Raw genomic sequence first — 22,168 nt, 5'->3', positions numbered from 1 at the left:
GTCATAAAGCCAAGTAGGTAATAAATTAAAGTAACTTTCTATTGTATTCAAGAAAAAAAAAAAAATATATATATATTTGTCGCTAATGCGTCGTGTCATTTATTATCGTTGGCGTACCGTAAATATATTAGCTTGACGTGAAAATTATTGAAACAAAATCATTCGCTGTTACGGCAATAATCCAAAAGTACGGGGCGTAATGAAAAGCCGTAGAGAATACAATCCGATGTATACTCGACAAGTTAACGGTTGTTAAAACAAATTAATCCAGAAAATATCGAGAATATTCCCTCGCAACGGCAACAAAGTGGGTACGCGCAATACTTTCCGCCGTATGTTCCGGCATGCGAAATGCACTTTCCATTAATTTGACACTCCGCGCTGATGTTAAGTGCCTTAATGCAATTCCGTTAATCCGGCGTAATCAACGAGAGGCGTACAAAGAATTTTCGCGAACGTTAATGAGGAGTCGAAACGTTGAGAGACACGAAGATATTAGAAACTCAATGTTGAGGCTGTCGGCACCAGGCGTAAAAAGGTTTAAAGTCGAGAAACTGACCACTCACGTAAAATTTTAATGAGACAACGATCGATTATAATTAGATTCTTTTGCGGCGTAATACACCGTCGTAGATCCGGACTTAATTTGCACGCGGCGTGCGAATTTGCGGCGCGCTTGGGGGGAGGACGCTGACTTTCTTATTCTCTGTTTAACGCATTACTCAAGCCGAGGGATTAGACGAGCTGTGCAATATGAACATAGAGATTATGCGCGCGATTTATGGGCCCGCGGCTTACGGCGATTAAGCGGGCACGCCCGTTGAGAAACTGTGCCCGACGTAATCTGAGATAGACCGTGGGATTTGCAAACACATAAATGCTCGTCCGCGGCGTAAAGCGGGGGTCGGGAAAAAGTGGACGGTGTATTCGAGAAAATGTTATCCGGGATAACAACGAAGTGCCTCTTGTTTGTATTGCATTTAGATTGTGTTTGAGATTGGCGCGAGCGAGGGACGCTCTCGCAGGGGTTGGCGCGTGTCGAAACTGTCTTAAAATTCTGCGAAAGGCAACGCGTATCTGACAGACTTTCATCTTCTCCACCGTTTTCTCATGTATGAGATAAAAAGTTTAGAATAAAATAAAATAAAGATTTCCTCCTCCCCCACCCCTTTCCATTGGAAATCATATTTTTTTTCGGACCTGTCACGGTGAATTTCGCCCGTAGATCGCAATCGTAAAGAAGTGAAAAAGCAAGTTTTTTTTTTTTTAATATTTATTTGACGCTAAGTTAGCAGCTATCTATCGTGATATCATGCGGGAACGTTGGGCGACAAATAACTGACGATGTATATATTTTATATCACGACATGTATCTGTTTAAACAGGCGCGTTTGTCAAACGACGTAAATGGCCGTGGCGCGAATATCGCTATTTCACGTTTCGTTTTCCGTCTCGCTCTTATCTTTCGCGAGCAATTGCGAGTGTATTGCATAATGGGTACACTATTGTGACGAAACGCACAAAGAAGTGGAATCGCATTATAATCAAAGTGATATTGTTTCAAGGAGTCGTTTTATATGTATATATGTATACACATATATATTGAATAGTATCGCGGCAGCATTACTGTCATTTATTAGGTTGCCTCTGCTCCGCAACGACTGTATTTTACACGCCGTGATTTTCCAACGTTACGCGCACGGTGCGTGCAATCTATGTATATTAAATTTATCGCGCGCAAAAGTACTTAAGCGGTAAAACTGAAGACGTAAAAATTCAACCCGTACGAAACTTTCAGCGTTACGTTTCGAAATGACTGATGTGAGCTCACCGGCCTCTTTACAGTTCGAGCCGTAAAAAGTATCAATCGCGTCACGTAATTTAATCTCAATCGCTCGGATTTCGTTTTCGTAGCTAATCGCCGACTCTAAATGGAAACGTTATTTTTTATCTTTTTTTTTCTTTTTATAGAAATAACATTCAACTCGATAACGTCACTTTAACGTTTACCGTATCGAGTAGGCGCAGCTTTTTTCGCTAGAATTTTTTTTTCTTTTTTTTTTTCAATGATAGTGAATATCGATAAAATACAATTTTCCTACCTTTCTATTTTATCGGTCTATAATTTGAATTCCGCTCGCGTTCGATATTTCCGTACGAAAACAAATCGACTCGAAATTTGTCGAAGATTTGATAGACGATTGGAATACTGAGAATTCCGGGGCTGTATAAACATTGACCGATTCGGTCAATTGCGACCTCTCCACTGCAAATTTGAGCGGCTTGCCGTCAGCATGGCGCCACGGAAACCGATTAATCGCCAGCGGCGTTAATGGATTTAACGGGTAAGGGCCGGTTATCATCTGGTTATCGGCCCCTGCGGCTGAGAGTTCACCCACTCAGCCCCGTGGCACTTGTATTTCACCCGGCATCGATGAATACCGTCACGAAGAAAATCGCACGTCGAAAATCATCCGTTGTTACGCGTCATCAAGCCCGAATATATCGATACGCATTTAGAAGAAATATATAAAGACACAGAGAAATGAATCTTTGACAGAAGTCCTTTTTATCCGCTTTTTTTTTTTTCCTTTCTTTTTTTTCTTCTTCTTTTTGTAAAAGAACATAGAATCTATCGGTTACATTCGACATTTGATATGACATGGTTTATGTAAGACCGGAGCCTGCTTTTCTCGAAAGCGCCCGACGCTCGTTTTCGATATTAACGGTCACCTCGTGACGAGAAATCGTTTGCATCATCTTTAAATTAACCCGCGCGCGGCGTGTCCGTAGTTGATATTCAACGGTTCCGGATAGTTCGCGGTAATTGAGTGCATTACAACGTGGAACTAAGTTTCCCCGTAAATGATTTACCGGAGTATCGGAGCACCCGCAGTCGGGATGTTAAACGGAATCGCGTGTTTTCGCGGTATTTTATTTCGTCGAAAATTTCGGAAGAAAAAAAAAAAAGAAAAAAATCCGCGATCAGCGCCGATCAAGCGATCGAGAAGAAATACGAGCAGCGGTGGTGCGACCTCGTGAAATTTTAAAGTAAATGAGGTTTAAACTGTTTACGGGCCGTCAGGTTGCTCGTTTCGGGCTTCAAAGGGTTCGACGTTTCGACGAGTATACTCGCGCGTGCACGCGCATCGCACGACGGTGTTTGTTAGCTTTTGCCGCGCGATTGAGATTAAACATGCAATTAAGGGGCTCTAAACGCTGGAAAACACGCCGGCAGAGCGGGGCGGAAAATCAATATTAATTTGATCAATTAAAACTTTTATTAAAAGTAATTGTTTATCGCTTACGGGGCCCGTAATTAAACCTACAATGAATTACATAATTGTTGCACAACAGAAGAATTTGCGTAGTCCCGCTTCCAGTTTTAGTACGCTCTTGCATAAAGAAAACGGTGGGGTAAGTGTATAAATAATGCACTTCGGCGAAAGCGAACGTGCTTTTTGCCAAATTAGCTTTAATCCGCGCGTCTCGAATTTATCTCGGAGCAGATGATGCACCGAACGCTTTTTTCGACCCAACCGACGCATCTTGCTAATTAAACGTATTTTTAATGAAAAGCGTCATTCCGTCCCCTTTCAATTCGCGAAAGTTATGACCCTAATTTTACCGTCGTAATTACTCTAATTATCAACATTTTCCCCCAAAGGGAACATTGTTCCAGTCGGACTAAATCATCTACTTTTTCCTTTCGCTTCTGTTTTCGTCCTCTTTCTCTTTCGTCATTCCGTTCATTTTTCTTTTTTCTCTCCCGCGTCACCGATTCCGCAATGACTTCTCCGCTATTGATTACCCCCGCGAACACGTTACATCACGGAGACTTATGCAATTGAAGGCGAGGAAGCGAGGCAGCTCGAGGGGAAGGGTCCTTTATGACGTTTCAAGTCGCAGCGCGCACGGCTCGCACAACAGCCTTTCAACGGGACACCGTCATCTCGTGCGTCCGTTATCAATCGCTTTTGAAATGTTCAAGCCGCCACCGGCTCTATCGTGGAAACGCATCCGGCAACCTATGAAATGAGCAACGGAACCCGGACCCGTTCAATAGCGGCGGAATAAGTGAAGATACCGGCCAGCGATTTTCTTTTTTAAAAATAGAAAAAAAGAAGAAGAAAGAAAAAATAGGGTAGTCAAAAAAAAAAAATTGAAAGACAAAATCGTCGCGTTACTCCGAGAACAAAACACGTAGTCTGAGTAATATCAATTTGAAGTTATATCGACGAATGACGATGAAATTATGACCAACAAGTGACGCTAAGTCCTTAATCTATACGCTCGCAGTGTATCGTCCACCGATCATCCCCTAGAATTGATCAGGTCCCGAGATGGGTCAAAGGAAGCCGGTCTTTGATCAAAGACGATTTCCTATATATCTCCATATATCTTATTAACGGTATAAAGTTATCCGGATAGACGTCAGATTAAAGCAATCAATATTGCGCTTACTGGCGGCGAGCTATTGGGAACAAAATTAATCCTTCCGGCATCGAACGTAAGCTGCTCAGACGTTGCGCGCTTAATTAGTTTACGTTATCTCATACGCACGTAAGATCGCATGTAACGCGAGCACACGACCGGCTACGAAAATCGCTAGATGACTCCGTTGTATTAAAATATTTATACGTATCGCATCGCGTTCCATTTAGCAATTCCATTTAGCAATTCCATCTAACAATTCCATTTAACAATTCCGCGACAAATTATTCCCGAGGGTGTTAACCCTGCGTCTCCTGAAAGGGGTGGCAAGCCCGAGTCGTTTTCACGCGGACGAGAGGATACAAATTAAATCGAGACGACCGGAGTCACTGAGCGAAACAACGTACTCCCCCGGGGGGCGGCAAAATAATCGCGACGAGTCGGACGGGAACGGCGAACGCGGAAATATCGTTCGACGTCCGTGTCAAGGATCACAAGGACAATTTAGCAGGGGAGGGGGGGGGTCCACCGTCGCTCGGAGTGCGGCGTAATTCCGCGACTTTATCGCCGCATCCCATTTACATCCGCGATTTCATCGTCCGCCGGGATGGACGCGATCGGGGCCGCGCATAAAGGAATTTCACGGCGATTAGCGAACCAGCCGCTTTCCACGTCCGGCCGATGAGATTTCGCAGCCCGTGCGAGGAAGGGAGGGTAATTGCGGAAGCGCTATCGCGCAAATCTGGCAATCAGCTTGCGCTAAGTCGCCCAGACCAAAATACACGTATATATCCATGCATGCGTAACATTCTGGCGCACAGATCGCACGTTCGCCGTTGGCCCATTAAAATGCATTATTCGATATGGGAGGAGCGAAGTTCATAGTCAACGTTGCTACCTACGATCCGCGGAGCAGGGCTGCCCTTTAATGAATATATGCATACGTAAATTAACTTAATGCAATTATTTCGAATCACTGTCAAGTTGTAATTGGTAAAACGATCTATATAAGATAGTAAACATTATTTAATAATATCTGTTAATCTACGTATGTATATCGAGCGCTGTTTGTTCGTAATTTCGTTAACAACGTAACAGTTATATTATTTAAATTTCGAGCATGGTAATTATAGCTTAATTAATTGGTAATTTCGACCGAACAATCTGCGACCTCGCAAAACAGAGATGAAGACATTTTCGAAACGAGTTCTTTTTTCATCAAACAAATTGTACGAAATAAACTCGTGCGAGAGGAAAGAAAAGATTGCTTCGGTATTTTTGTCCACAAAAGGTGCGCGCTCGGCGGAGCTTTTCGCGTAGAAATCAAAGTGATGATTAGTGTCGTTTTTAAGTCGCGCGATGTAATTATCTCCCGGGGGCTGAGGCATTGCCATTTGCATGCGAAGGCAGCGGTGATTCGACGGCACTCAACGTAATTATTTCTTTAAATGCACAGTAATAAAGAGTGTCGAGAATACACAGTTTTTTCTTTTTTTTTCCCTCTTTTTTTTTTGTCTTTTCTGCTTCACTACTGCACCACATTAATGCCGGCATTCAAAGTATTCATAAAAACCCCGCGACCGTCATTGGAACATCAAGGGCTTTTCGCAATTGTACCTTCAAATCGCTTTTACGACTCATAAAAAAAAAAAATTTCTGGTTTTCAAATAATATTTCGTCCGACTCAAAATGATCATTTCTTTCTTTACTGCGCACTTTACGTTCGGCGAAAAGGGAAGGATATTTGTATATTCTTAAAGAAGATTAAGAGCCCCTGAATACCTATCGCGATAAAAAAGATGCTTCGACGAAAAGACATTTTCGATCGGGCGTTCGCGGCGTATACTGGAAAACAAGGTTATTAAGTTTATCTGGCGACGTGAGTTTCGCGGGTTTTAAAAATGGCAATAAATACGTATAATGTATATTGACGGTAAATCCTTTTCTACGTGTGCTTTTTATATTTCGATATCGATGTTAGATAAATGGCCGGCGATTTACCTTGGCTTTCCTCGCGAAAGGAAAGAATAATAGGTTTAATGTAACTGAGGTAACGGAAGGACGGCGTTTCAGCAAGTACCAAGATAAAGAGCTCGTATATTCTTACGGACAAGAATGGGCGGTGTATATTATGGTATCCGTTTTCGCGATAGCCACAAAAGGTGTTTCTTTAGGCTGTACCGTGTCTTTTCAAACGATTGACCCCATTATCCCCGTCTTTATCGCACTTTGTTTGCTTCTTGTCATTTACTTATTTTACATAGGAAGCGCTATACTTAGATTTCGAATAGTTTCGCTTAATTAAAAGAATGAAAAGAGAAACGGAGCATCGAAAGTAGCGAGATCGATACGCCGGACGTGTCAAAAAATAGTTTACGTGTATCGCGAAAATATTTACGAGAGATACAATATTAAAATGTTAAATTTGATTTCCCTTCTCTCTCTCTTTCTCTCTCGCTCTTTCTCTATTTGCTTGTGTTTAAAAAATGTTTTTTGCGTTTTACATTATTTGAAATTTCCAATTCAATTTGTATTTATTTTATATTGAGGACAGCTTAAAATTGATATTTATCAAAATAAATCCATAGAAAATTTTCATATGTAAAATATATTGATAGAAACTGCGTGCCATAAGAATTTAAATATCAGCAAAATATTGTACAAATTTTTTATCAGTTGTAAAACAGTGAAAAAAAAATAAAAACAAAAAAACAAAAAAAAAAGAGAAAGAGAGAGAAAATATGCCATCAATTAAATTAAATCAAAAATGCTGATTGCATTATCGCGCATGTAATTAAAACTATGTAGAGCCTCTCATTATTCAATTTTCTTGTAATCAATTTAATTTTAGTTACCCAGTTTGAATTACGTTAATGCTCTTAAATATAAAATATATATTAAAATACGGCTTCGTAGTATAGATTAATCTAATTAACATGCTAATTGATTGTAATCTCAAGCAGAAACTACGCTAAAGTAAAAGACTCGTAAATATTCATGACACGCCGGAGACACACGGGGCAACTCGCATTCTTTGACGCGCGGCAAAAATTTTTTCTTACTCGCGCCGCGCAGCAAATGCAATTCTCTTAACAAAGGAAATATCGCAGGCGGAGATTCTCCGCGTAATATCGCGTATTTATCCCGTGTCGCAAAACGTTGTGAACTAAACGCGGGGCAATTACGGCTGCCTTTTGCGCAAAGTGAAAAATGATTGAAAGAAGCGACGTGAGGGAAAAACGCTCGGCGGACCTCCTCGAATAACAGTCGAACATTTGAATAAAAACAAACGGCGTGCGCGGCGCTCTAATAAAAACACGCCAATTAACTAAGGTACCCGTGTCCATCTCGCGGAGAGTGCTTAATTGCGAGCGACAATTAGTCGTCGAACGGCGCCGCGAAAGACCGTGGAAGAGCGTGTTTTAATTTATCGATGACATCGCACGGGCGCCGGGGTTAGATTAAATTAATTCCGCCGCGAGGAACAGAGCGCCGAAATGGGATCGCAATATTTTACCGCCACGCTCGGGGGAGGGGAAATTTCGCACGCACGACGATATGCACGGCCTCTCGAAATAGTGCGGTACGGAATTAACCACGGACAACCGCATACCAGGAAGTCATATTTCAGCTATCGATGCATTCGATGCAGTTGCCGCGGCAATCAAACTTTTTCTCGCCCGTCCTATGAACTTCCCACCGGTTCGGCGTGTTCTGACGGAAATTTAACCAATCTTGTAGAAGATACACAAACAATCCGCCACGTCTTCTGTAAATGCTGTCTACGATTGCGATTGATCAGAGCTGAATTGTAAGAAATCGAAATCCTAATATTTTAATTTTTTTTTTATTATTTTTTTTAATGCGTTGATAATAATTTTTCCTTTTTTAATTTTAATAAATGATTAAAATATGTAATGAATAGAATTAACGAAATATGAATTATTAACGTGTATGAATAAATAAAAAAAAGGAAAAAAATAAAAAAATTAGAGACGTAAAATATTTAAAAACAAGAGAGTATATGTTAATGTAATCACCGCAATAGCCAGCGTATTTTAAAATAAATTAAAGTGCACGGGAAAATACTATGTCAACTGACTCCGGGATTTTCAAGATAAGAGAGAGAAATATAGATTATATAGAAGATCGACTCGCGAAGAGCTATTTTACCGCAAGCATCTCCCGCACCTCTTCCGAGACATTGAGAGAGTAAAGCTCAACATCTAGAAAAACTCGAGCTTTACTTTTAAACCGAAGCAAATATTTCGAATTTATAACATTAATCTAACATTATTAATAACGTATCGTACTAAAATAAAAAAAAAAAATTAATAATATACCGTTTAAAAATTAATTTTCTAGCCAACTATAAATATTATCGTAATTCGAAAATGAGGACGAAACTGAGATTTTCCACGTTACGATGCGGATTGCGTAATAGAATGTTAAAAATAACACACCGGGGTGGAATAATGGAACCATGCGAAACACGACGACAGTCAGATTGACGTAGTTCTGCCCGGAGAAACCAGCGTCTGAGAAATTGCATTGCGTTCGGATCGTCGATCATTACGATCGGCAAACTGACCTGATGTCCATCCACCTTTGGAGAGGCAGAGTGCTTTGCGCAAGGGAAACTACCGAATTCAACATGTCGTAACCAGCAGTAACGTTCTCTGCTTTCTCTGCTCTATCAAAGGACGGAACTTGTATGTCGGATTACACTAGTTCGATTTATCCCCTTGTCCTTTGATCCTTCGGACGAAGGTACACTACGTTACAAATGTAATTTCTCTCTCTCTCTTTTTTTTCTTTTTCTTTTTTTTTTTTCCTCTTTCTCCTACTCCCGTTAAACATCGCCGAAGATTTTATAACAATAGTAAAGCTTCTCGCAGCGTTTATTCGTATTTAAAATAAAATGGATAAAGCATAACGTTATTATAATTTGAATGGAAACCCTTTTACGATATCATAAATCGCGACATTATTGAACATTAAATTTACATAATTACGACAGCCAGAGGGCTACGATAATAATATATCATCACGTTTAAAGCAACCGCATAATTCATCGTTCGTTCTGGCATCATATGCATATATGTGCCTCGAAATTGTTAAAAGTATTCGCGTGTAAGTGATGTATTCTCAACGAGATATCGACAGGTGTAAAATAGACTATCTCGAAGGCACGGCGTGATAGTCTAAATATTCATTTAAACTCGATCGAGTTTTATCCGCGTTCTCCATTTTCGTTATTTCGTGCGTAATGAAACGCATTAGCAGCGTAGATTGCAAGCTGTGCGTAAAATGCACTCTCTTTCTCCCTATCCTACTCTTTCTCTCTCTCTCTCTCTCTTTCGGAGTGGAGGACAAAATCGATGGCTGTTAATATTCAGTATATCGTCAACTTGCCTCGATCAAATTTCTTGTAAGCGAGAGGGTTAAACGCACCTGCGCTATTTGCAAATTAATCAACGTCATAACGGTCTACTTTTTTTTTTCCTTTTTCCCCAATGTAGAAATATTTAATTTTCCTTAGAAAGTAAACGGCACTTTTCGCGAATGTCTAATAAAAGTTTACGACCAATCAAAAAGTCTTGAAATTACTCGCCACGAAAATATTTATCGTCAAAATTTTTTATTAATTATATACACAATCTTAATAATTTAAAACATTTATTATCGATACTTTTTGATTAACAACCATGTTTTATTTAATTTATTTAACGTAGATTTTTCAAGCAGTTTGAAATAAAAAACTATTTTTTAGACCTCAAGTCTCCCGGTAGAATATTTTCTAGATATCCAGCGATCGTAAAATAAGTCCACCATTATCGCGCCAACCCCTCGCCATCAGTTTTGTGTTACATTTCACGAGATAAAAATTTTTGTTTTTATTTTACAGAAGCTTTACCCGGGAATGCGCCATCAAGCCGCTTCTATCATCGCTTCTATCGTCATGATCGGAAAACTGTCGATCAGCTAAATCAAAACCGGAAGGATGTTGCAAGAACAATATGTGTTTTACTATGTATACGTATACAAAATATAACTTATGCGTGCTTGTAAATCGCGGCGTAACTAAGCCTCCTGAATGCTAATCGCGTGATCCGTGACGTCAGAGGCAAAGTTTAAACGTTAAAAATTCTTGCACGCCGGCCGTCCAATAAAAAAGATATCTTGAATGTTTATTTTACAACTGCCGAGGGAAAGGTTCAGGTCCCCCGTATATTTTGCAAGTCCGCCGAAGCAATCCAAATTATTTCTTCGCGAAGATATCTTTTTATCTGGCGAGGGCAGGCAAGAATTTTCGGCATGTAATATCTGCCTCTGATATTACGATTCAAGATAGGCGCGGTGAGTAGCGAGGAGCCTCAAAAATAACATTACAAAGCTAATGATAAGAATATGTATTAAGCGAGCAATAGGCTCGAGAATAAAAAGTGTTACGAGGAATGCGAAGTTATAAGTATGTCTTCATCGAAATGGTCTGTTCACGATGTATTTACTTTTAATCGTAATAAATGGCGCATCTGTAATATATTGTCGCTACGATATTGTTTGAAAATTGCTCCCGTTTTCGAATTTTTAATCCTCTTATTATATTTCTTATAATTATTTAATTTATTAATTTAAAGAAGAATGTTTACACTTTCATGTTTCGTCGTTTCATTTTTTTTCCTTTTTTTTTTTTTTTTTTTTGGTATGACTAAGATTTAATTTGTCGAAAAACTATCAAGTAAAATTCGTAGGACATTAAAGTCTTCACGGGTCACAAGTCAGCCAGTAAGACGCCAAGCTGTGTCTGGGTTTCTTTGTTACGAGAGCTACAATTGATCTGGTTGTTGTTGCGAGTTGAAGGATGGTACTTACAATGGAATAAAGTAATTCAAAATACTAATTCTCTCAAATTTAACTGAGAGACTCTCTGAAGATTTATGTGTAGTTTTGCTCGTGTAGCTATTGTATCTTTCATCAACATCGAACCAAATTTAAAAGAAATTATATATATTCTTTGTTATTTTGAAATTCCGATCTGTATGCAGTTTTGTGTTATTAATAATAACATTTTTAAGCTATATATATGGAAATATAAAAGTTTCATTCATACCGGCTTGCGTTATCGTGCAAAATGGAGATTTAGATTCGAACAATATTAAAAAAAAAAAAGGAAAAAAAAATCAATCTAAATTCTATTCTATATCTGTTTCAAATTACTACAACATTGCGAATTCGAGAATTTAATGTTTGATGAGATAAAATATCCTTTTCCGAATCAAAAAGGAGAAAATGTTTTCTTGCTATATGTAATTAATAATAATGATTAAAACGAGGAAATTCAATATCTATTCGCAATAATAAAAAGTAATAAAAAGAAGTAAAATTAATGAAATTTTAACGCGTTGTTATTAACGGCATAATTCGAAAACATAAATTTCTGTAAAAAAAGCGGAGTTTTTCCATTTTAATTTAACACAAAACAAATACAGATATTTTTTTTTTTTCCCTCCCCCAATAAAGTAATGAACCCGCATGCTGTGCACGTTTCGCGCGTCCTTCAATCAAAGAAGGAATAAATCAAATATTTTCAGAATAGATCTTTTTTTTATCAATCCCCATTATCAAAGCAAACCGGAGAGTGTCAGCTTTCTGATCACGTGCCAATACTTCTTTCCGCTTTATTAGCTTCGATAGCACTTATTGTGCACTATCTACTGCATTGAATAATTAATGAAGAAAAGTTCGAAGACTAGACTCTCTAAAACGCGTTGACTCGCAAGAAAAACGTGAAAGAAATTTATTTAATTATAACAGACGCTATATATACATAATAGTAATTAATTATACGACAGAAACCTTCGATATTAAAAAATCGGAAGCTCAACGATTAATCACCTATGCACGTCAGAATAACCATAATCAAAGTCGCCTTTGAGAACTATTTAATACAGTTTTATATAATATCAAAGTGTCCTTTTGCCCTAACGATATCGACAGAAACTGCAACTTATCTTCTTGAGGCGTAAAAAAAAAAAAAAAAAAAAAAAAAAAAAGAAAACGCCATGGCGCCGGAAGATTTCCTTCTCGGCTATGACGGAGGGGGTTACTTTAACAGACACGTACAGGGGTGAACGCAAATCAGCCGTCTAATGTCCGTCCGTCCGCCTTATCCGTCGCATTTATCTCCGCACGCGGGAGTGCCGCTTAAGCACCATGTCACAGGCAAAATGAGATGGAAATTACGGGACGCGATGGCGGGCGACGAAAGCGCGCAGGGATGTCCCTCATTTCGCGCGCGAGAGAGAAAGAGCGCAAACGAGGAAGAAGCCGGCGTTGGGTAGGTATGCGTCGTGAAAAACAGGTCGTTTCCCGTGCCGGCGCGACGCAGAAACAACGAGCAGACGATTATTAACGAGAGCGTGTTAAGCCAATGGCGCCCGATATTGCGCGAGAGCCAATAGCCGGCACCGAGCCGCACCGCAGAAGGCGACGGAAATTGACCGCTTCTTAATTATCGCTCGCTCGCTTTTTCAACGTCGCGAACGATGCGAATGAATTGCTCCGCTGCGTTACAAAACGTGTCCCGTTCAACAACTGTTATAAAATTTTAAAGACCCCTCCCCTTATTTTTTTTTTTCTTCTAAACATTAGGCGTATAGTTAAATATATTTGTTTAAATTTTAATTTATGCGACAATGGCGAGAAAATATATTTACTTTAAAAATATATCGAAGAATCATAAAATAATGGTATATAAAATTTACATTTAATAACTACAAGTACTTTTTTAGCAAGTAATTAAACGTTTATTTTTGGAAAGAAAAAAAAAAAGAAAGAACATAATTACTTCTCGATAAACCTTTAAGGAGGATAAATTATCGTAAGAAAACTGTGTGAGAAGAGGGATAAGGAACGAAGAGTCATCGGTCAGAAAAAGCTCGATCGAGCCGGTGGGTAAATTTAATCGACGAAGGAACCCCGTCCCGCTTCGATAACGCTACATCCACGATAAGGACGAAAACGGAAAACAAAGGACGCCGACAGAGTCATTAATGGATGCCATCATCGTTGTAGGAAGTGATAAGTATCAACCCTCATGTCCCACGTGTCTTCCAATTAACTTTCACGATGAAAGGTAAATGAAACATTCCACGCGTTATTCACTTTCTTAGATAATTACATTGTAAAATGTGAATCGATAAATCACGTTTTGGTAAAGAATGGCCTCCGTGTAAATTTTGTATAAACATTCTCGCCAAATATTATATTTTAAATATTTAACGTCACGAAATATGCTATTTTAAACTTTAATGAATTTAGTTCAACATACAGACGCGAATATAATTTTCTATTCAAATATACATATAATTTGTTATTAATTTTTTACAATTTAATCACAGTTTCACCATACCAACTCGGTTTCATGGCTATATTATGCAAAGTAAAATATTTATTCTTGCTGTAAAAAAAAAAAAAAAAAAAAAACAGTGTATTTTATACGAAACGACGAAATTTTATGGAAGCTTAGAGTACATTTTAGTGCTACGGAAGTGAATGATATCGATCGTTTAGCCTGCATGCAGGCTCTACTTTCACATAAATCCTAAGTTAGTACTACACCGAGGGAAAAAAAAAAAAAAAAAAGAGTTAACTTAAAAAAAATGTGCGACACTGCTAAATAAAAAAAATATTTGGATGAAAACACTTTAGATTGCTTTAGGACACTGGCAAAATATACTAGAAATCAACCACTTCCCTCAACAGTTAATAGCGATCGTAAAATAAACGTGATACGAGGGGTGGTCACACATACGCGGGCGAACACGAGGGACTTATAAGCTCGACGGCTATAGAAACTGATAGAAAGTATTTCTTCCACGTGGTGTATTTTTTAATAATCTTATTAATATCTGGGTGCGTTTCACGAATGCGTCGGAGCGATCTGAAGCACGTTTTCATCCAGTGTCGTTTTAATCGGCAGCGGCGTACGAGTGCTTTCGGTGCGTTAATTCTCTCAATTTCTGACGTCAGAGTCCGAAATATCGCGACGGTTATTCAGAATCTTTAACAGCCCGTTCACGCGATACGGATTTCTCGGTGCACGTCGACGGGCGAGCGAGTATGCGAGTGAAAATTTAATGCACTATCGGGGCGATTGTATCTCACTCGGAAGAATTTCAATTCGATCAAGCAATATTGCTTCGAGAACAAAAATCCTGGTGCCGATACTACTTTTCTATTGGATACACAGACACATATGTATATAACCCGTATGCAAATATAGAGGTGCGATCGATTTAAATTTATATTGGGCGCCAGCTGTGCCGTTCAATTACATCGCGATCAAAGCAAAAATCTATTATCAAAGAACTCTGAACGCGAAGAAGAAAAAGAGCCTTTTGAAAACCTCGCGGAAAGGAAGCGAAGTCATTTGCAAAGTGTCGATGGAATATGAAAAGGATTGATCGCTAATTTTCTTAACCTGATCATTTTTTTTTCATCGTTTTGTATTTTTTTTTTTTTTTTTTTTGCCTCTAAAGTTACCGTCCAACTTTCGTTAAAAATAAATTACTTAATAATAAACAGAAATAATCTGTAATAAAATCCGATACGAAAATATTAACCCTACGTCTCTAGAAGTGTTAACGCTTTCACTATGTTTCTTATTGGGCGCAGCTCTTTATCGGTGCCACGTTCATGTCCGGTTTATGTCAATGCGCGAGTTTCGCGAGACGGACGTTAATTTCCTGAGAGAACGAACAGAGGTATGATCGTAAAGCGAAAGAGATGCGCGCGAGAAAATATCCGAGCGACTTTTCTCCATCTGTTACCGTCGACGGTGCTCTCTCGCTTACCGTCACGCGTTTATTTAGTTCGTGCACGATGAGACTTTAATTTAATCATACACGACTGAAGTATACATAGAGATAGTTAAAAATAAAACTATTAAAAAAAAACAAAAAAAAAAAAAAGAAACCTTAAATTTCACGAACATTTATTTCTCTTAATATTCCTGTTGAAGTCAGATGTAAACACCGATGAATTACATCTTCGATCCATTTCTCTTTCCATTAAACGGACGACAAAACTCGCGGGTGCATTTGTCAAATAAAACGTACTAGTCTGCCGTTTTCCGGTCACCGAGGAAATCCCGTCGAACCGTAAACGCGGTCGTCTCTAGTTCGTTACGCGTTTTCCACCCACTCGTTACTCCGCCCGTAATATGTCCCGGCGATGATTCCCTATTCCGTCTGCAATTGTAACTACACGTCGAATTACTCGTGTTCGCGTTCCACGCCGCGCTTTGTGCCCGTTCATAAAGTGGAAATTCTAATTTCGGACGCGTACGAGCGGCCCCGCGTTCACCGTGACCTGCACGCGCCATTCTTCCCGCTATTATCCCCGCGTTTCATCATCGAATTTATCCGGTCCTCTTGAGCATGTTACCGTGCCGTTGATCAGATATCACGAAGTACGCAAGCTGGAGCCCGAACCCCCTACCGGTGTAAATAACACGTTCCCTCAACGCCGAAAAGGCCGATATATCGGCCTCGTGGAATATTTAGCGCCCAACATGGCCACCCCGATCTATAAAGCATTTGCCGGCGCCCAAAGTTTTCTCAACCATAAAACTCGGGGACCAAATGGGTCGCATAATGCATGACGAGTACGCGTACGATCTCCGTTCGAAAGTTTTAATTTTTTAGGTAGGGCATTTGCTCGCTAGCAGTTTGTCTTCCTCCGTTCGCCCGCTCCCAGAAAAGTGCCCGGCAACAATGAAGCATTTTTCTTTGCCAATGTGTGTAAAACGAAAGCTTTATCTCTCCGATAGCAGTTTTATATCAACGAGACGAGAACCGAACGGAGATATTGATATTTTAAATAACTGGTTTAATTTTTCTAAAAAAAGGTTTGTTTCCTTTTCGTGATAAAGTTTTACGGTAATCGATATTTGTCGAACATTTAGGTTAATCAATAACAGCAATACCCGAGTGGAAATTTATCTAGCTAATTTGATTTTGCAGCTGGTCGTTAGATCGTGCAGATGAAATATATTTGTTAACTAATTATTAGGTAACGGTGGGAATCAATTTTTACTCGGGTAATTTCCTACTTTTTTTTTTTTCAGTAACTGCACACAATAAAATAAACTCTCGACTGAAAAATATTTTAATTCTTGAACCTTATTGCTTTCATTTGAGCACCAAATTGTCCATTTTCCGAACATCTGTTCAACTGAATAGAACTTTAATGGATTTTTGTAACATACGGTTCTCTTCCACGAATATGACTCGATTGCTATTGAATTCGCATATTAATTGTTTTCCAATTAAAGAGAAATACTGAAAACGTATCGTTGCAATTTTCGCAACTAAGCGGTCAATTAGGTCTCGAGCAAAGTGAGCGGAGAGAAGAGAAATCCGAAAAAACAAAGTATCCCTATAAGTTTGGTAAACATTCTTGTAATAGTAAATCTTTCCTCTAACATTAGATACCAGCTTTCATTTAACGTTCAATAACGGAACGGACAGTTTATCGGCAATAATCGTTCGCTCCAGCCATACAAAATGCAATCGATAATGGTCATCCGTATCAATTATAAATATCGGACCTTATTGCCGATGGCAATATCGCGTTATTACCGCGAACAAAATACGATAGCTTGTAACATAAATCGAACGCACAAAAGAAAAAAAAAAAACAAAAAAAAAAAAAAAAAAAATACATCGTACTTGACATTTATCAGTTTAGAAAACCTGCCTCTTCGATTAATTACACTTAAGCTCTTACAGTTAATTCTTCACGCGAGAATTTCCAAGCGAAAGTTCAAAAGTAACAATTTCGTTTCGACTCTCTCGATATAACTCCATTCGTAAACATTCGTAATACAATCCGATTTTTCCCGCCTCGATTCACAATTTCGCCGTGCAGCGGGGGCTTCTCTGTACGTACTGTCAACGCGGTAATCGAACCAGTAGGAGCTTTAATTAAAACTTGCGACACAGCAACTTCGCCGGATTTTTCCATTAATCCCGACAACATCGCGGAGTGGAATCTATCCGATTCCACTTGGTGATTTAAATCATGATGGATATTTTATCCCCCTACTTCTGTCACCTCCGTCAACCCGTCGCTTCCCCGCTCTCGCTTCGATCCCCATCCCTTAGTTCCCCCGCGTATCTTCTTGACACGGACACGGATTACCGCGCTCGTTCTCCACGGTAATGAGGAATAATTATGGGAAATCGAAGTCGCGCCGAAAAAGAAAAATTCCCTCCTCCCTTCTCCCCCGAAGGGTTGACCTTCGCGGCGCATAAAATCGGATTTCCCGTATTAAGTTGTTACTCTGACCCTTACGTAAAGTAGATATCACGCGCGTCTCGCCGTCGCTTTAATCACCTGGTAATTTTAATTCCCTCCGCGTTAGAGCGGATGCTCTATCGCGCTTCGTAATGATGCACGGATATGCGACCATATTTGCATGCGAAAGGAACATATTTCAGGCACACAATTAACATCTCAAACGTGAGGCTTTATTCACGAAGATAATATTCCATTAACGATTTAATCAAATTTCTTTTTGTTTTATTTTTTTTTATTTTTTTTTATATATTTTTTTTTAACGTAAAAGTTGTTATAGTAAAATCCGAAAATGTGTATTATTAAGAAGCGAAAGCATCGTATCGCCGAAAATCTTATACATTTTCATTATCCCGGACTTTAAGAGAGCCACAAGTTGCCGGGAGGACGCCGTACACTTTCGCGATGTATTCTCGTTATAACAATGGATATTATCGCGCAAGCTGACTGCATTATATTTTCGTTATTCCAGTTTCGCTGTTGGGAAGTATCAGCCCCCGGATTTATAGCGCGCGAGTAAAATCCGTGCGCAAAGCTTGCCGCCGCCGCGTCAGGCTCTAATTACTTCCCATTTAAAACGAAATTCAAGATACGCGCTCGAGTTTGCTCGCTCTCCGCAAAATAATCCCGTTGTCATGTGACCGCCGATGAGCGTAAATAGCTTCGTTGCGCGTAGTTTTGTTCACATTTCGCGATCAATGGGCACGACAATGTATCTGTAACGGCGCAGCCGGCTGGAGTTCGTCGCGAACTTCTCGACGAACTTAACCGTCACGTCGAAGGTATGCTTTGAATTCGGGGACTTCGTTAACAAATATTCGGCTAAGGCAAAACGCCGCCGGCGGCTTGTACAATGGATAGCTTAATGAGAACACGGCAAAACTGCAAGCGCCGGCAACGTGACGCAAGATCGTCGCGTGGGCGAACTTCCGATGCGACTTCCGCCGGCGAATCCGTCGAGTGTGATACGGTCTCTTTAATTTAAGCGAAATCCCAGTTAATTCCCAATTGCGACGTTGCGGTTCTATTCAGAACTTCGGAGAAAGTCGAGAAACGAGAACTGTCTCTTCTTGTAATTTAAGTACCTTTGAGGAAAACTTGCTGTACTTTTGCTGAGCATGTGTATTTTTTAAATCACGTAATTGTAAATTATACAAATGTTGATTCCGCTTTTTTTTTTTGTTTCCTTTCTTTTTTTTTTTTTCTTTTACGTTATTTCTCTTTAAGAGTACAAAATATTTCTATGTTGCTCTATAGAAGAATAATTTCTGGTACAAAACTTTCAAACGTGAAATTGAAACTGAAATTCTCCTGCAAGTTACCTCAAGAGGCACGTGAGTGCTTTATTAAATACGAAAGCCGGCTTTGTCGGCTATACTTAAGCCATACTAAGTTGTCGACAGCAAATTCCTAATACAAGTATGAAACGCAACACGCCGTTTGTGTTTCATAACCAAATAAAATCTAACTTCTCGAACCGAAGGGATAACTAAATTAACCAATTATACTTGCAGCGTTACTATTCGCATGCAAACGACGCGCGAGTAAAAAGTCATCCATTGTAACGATAGATAAAGAATTGGTCTAACTGCCTTCTCGCCGGTGGGATTGCAATGCTACTCTACGCGCTAGGGCGAAATCCCGTCGCGTAAAAATAAAAAAAAAAAAAAAAAGAACCTCACCCGTCCCCGTTCTAATCCGACGTTATTTCACATCGGTATACTTCAGCTAGTGAAATGCGGCCGTCGCGTTGCGTCGCGCAGCGTAATCGTCTTATTGGTCGGCCGGGCGTGACCCGATGCTGTTAACCCGCCAAAATTGAATCGTTATGAAGGTAACACGGCCCTGTGGGGTCATAATAACGCGCTACTACTGCGTGCCGGCACGGTCTCTCGCGGCGGGCTCAAAAGCGCGGCGCAAACGGCGTCGTAAAAGTCTCGGCACGTGCACGACCGCGCCGGGGAAGCCCACGGCAGGGCCGCCGTCAATCACGCCGACTTTCCGCAAGACGGAAAGTGAAGGCAACCGTAATCCGCAACGGCGCGAGCGTCGATATATCACTATACCCGTACCAGGCGCCGGAAAAATTTCGGATGCCTGTAAGCGCCGGCGTCATCGAGATAAAGCTCTTCGGATCGGCAAGAAGAAGAGAGCCCTACTTTTTCCTTCTTTTCTTTCTTTTTTCTTTCCTTTTTTTTCGCGAGTGTCTCTCGCCATCGCGCGCAAATCCCGGAGACTATTGCGCGGCAACGAGTCCCCGTAATGCGAGGCCGGCTACACCTTTGCGCTTTCACGCCCCGGATTTTGCACAACAATAGCTTCGCGATAAGAATTGTCTCGAGGTAAAATCAAATTTATCGTAGCAAAAAAATAAGTAGATCGAAAGAAACCGACAAGGGCTCGGCGGATCTCATTCGACTTTCCAAGACTTTCGAAATGTGTGGAATAAATCACGGGAATGGATCTTTCAGGTGGAAATTATTTTAAGATTAATTTAGGTCATTAATTAAGCAACGAAAATTAGTACGAATGAGAAGTAAAAGTTAAGCAAGTAAGTTCGTAGGGCAAGAATTTATACCGTTGAAAATGAACCGAATTTAATTACATAATAAACCAAAATAATTAATTTAGGAAATGGCAGGTTTAAAGATGTATTGATATAATATAAAAAGCACAGTGTAAAAACGATTAAAAAGTTCACCTAGATATTTATTGATAAAGTAGTTCCGCGATATTAAAAGCAAACAATATTTTGTTGAGTTAAGACGTTGTCGAGATCTATTAAAGAAAGCTTGAAACGAAAGAATTTTCGCTGATGAGAAAAGCGAGTAAAGTATTTTGCACAATACAAGATTTCTTAATTAAGCTTCGCGACTACTTTTCATCTCCATTGTAGAATCTCGTGCCTTCAGCTTATTAGATTAAATTTATTTTACTTCTCGAGAAGTCGATATTCCGTTTAATATTGACAGACGCAACAGCACTTTAAAATTGGAAATAAAAAAAAAAAAAAAAAAAGGGTTTTTGCTTTTAGTTTTCTCACTTTTTGCCTCTCGCTCTTTATTATTATGTAAGGAATGAAGGAACTATCGTAGAATAAAATAAAAAGAAACTACTTGGAAAATAAAAACGTACTGCGTACCGTATCGTTTCGCGACAGAAAGGGAAAAAGAGAACACGGCCGTGTAGTAAAACCTTGTAAACCTTTTTACAGATGCATAATTTTACATCACCATCGATATTTACTTCGAATATCGTGAAATTCATGACAACGAGCAAATTTTTTTTTCCCTACCGTATTCAAGATACTTTTACACAACATAAGACGAATATAATGACGTTCTTGATTCGTTTCTCGCGCAGCTTTTATTATCAAACTACTTTCATCGTCCTGTTAGAAAAATGAGATTTGTAATATTCACAGTTAGATTACTCGAAAGGAAATTTAAAAAATCGTCTCGCGCAGGTCGATAAATTCGCAACGGCGTGGTAAGTGTATCGACGAACATCCCCAATTTAATTCAGACGAGTGAAGATTAATAAATAATGAACGTAACGAAGGTAGAAATAGATGACGCGCGGCGAAGCGCGCGCTTTGTAACTCCTAGCGATGCAAAATTTAAAAGCCGCACGAGAAAATGTAGAGCTGCGAGATATTTATTCGATGCAAAGTCTTAAAATGTAGAAAATATGTAACCGTGTCGAGATTATCGGGAAAGCTCATGCATGCACGGTTATAATATCACCCGACGTTTCTACCTAACTCGTGATAAACTTGAGATTTCATCAAACTTCGTGATGTCATCACCATAGCGTCGTCAAGCGCTTCTCTACTTTCCTCGTTACATTCTTTTGACATCCTCGATGACGCGTACGTATATAATAAAATCGTAATAAATTTTGTAAAAGAAATTGTAATAAAATAAAGACCCAAGCGAGAGAGCCAGCCAGCGGCGGCGGAAAAAAAAGAGGCAACAATAAATTTTAACACATCAATTTTTTAAGATAGGACACCACATATCGAATCGATCATTCCTATCGTGTTGCCGCAACTATTTCTTCAATGTTGGATCCAAAACCCTATCACCTACCGAACGATTCGCCCACTGCAGTTCAAACCGCATACTCTAAATACTATCGAATCTATTGAATGCGCTATCTTCCCCAGAATTCCACTCACGTCGATGAGAAAAATACTATGCATGCGGTGGCTTTGGAATTTCTATATAAAAAGTATTTACGACAAAAAAAATGAGACCTAAGTAAAAGCTGGACCGTCGACTCGTGCATTTTTAATAGTCATTTTTTCCCCCTCCCCATTTTCTTTTACTATGCCGTTTTATTTTTTATGAAAAACAGTCAAAAATAA

General features: G+C 39.5%; 1 protein-coding gene and 1 long non-coding RNA gene across 2 annotated transcripts in view; one reads left to right on the top strand and one right to left on the bottom strand.

Annotated features, from left to right (window-relative positions):
* LOC139101977 (prolactin-releasing peptide receptor) overlaps window positions 1-11,877 on the top strand; it is a 41,221-nt gene extending 29,344 nt beyond the window's left edge. Inside the window, exon 4 of the mRNA XM_070655530.1 lies at window positions 10,343-11,877. The gene's annotated coding sequence lies outside the window, so the exon portion shown is untranslated. The remainder of the gene's footprint in view (window positions 1-10,342) is intronic.
* Window positions 1-22,168, bottom strand: part of LOC139101980 (uncharacterized) — a 42,775-nt gene that overhangs the window by 14,397 nt on the left and 6,210 nt on the right. The gene's annotated exons all lie outside the window — the stretch shown is intronic.

The sequence above is a fragment of the Cardiocondyla obscurior genome, linkage group LG04, assembly GCF_019399895.1.
Source record: "Cardiocondyla obscurior isolate alpha-2009 linkage group LG04, Cobs3.1, whole genome shotgun sequence".
Classification (NCBI taxonomy): domain Eukaryota; kingdom Metazoa; phylum Arthropoda; class Insecta; order Hymenoptera; family Formicidae; genus Cardiocondyla; species Cardiocondyla obscurior.
Note: the sequence above shows the minus strand (reverse complement) of the source record. Positions and strands in the feature narration are given on the sequence as shown.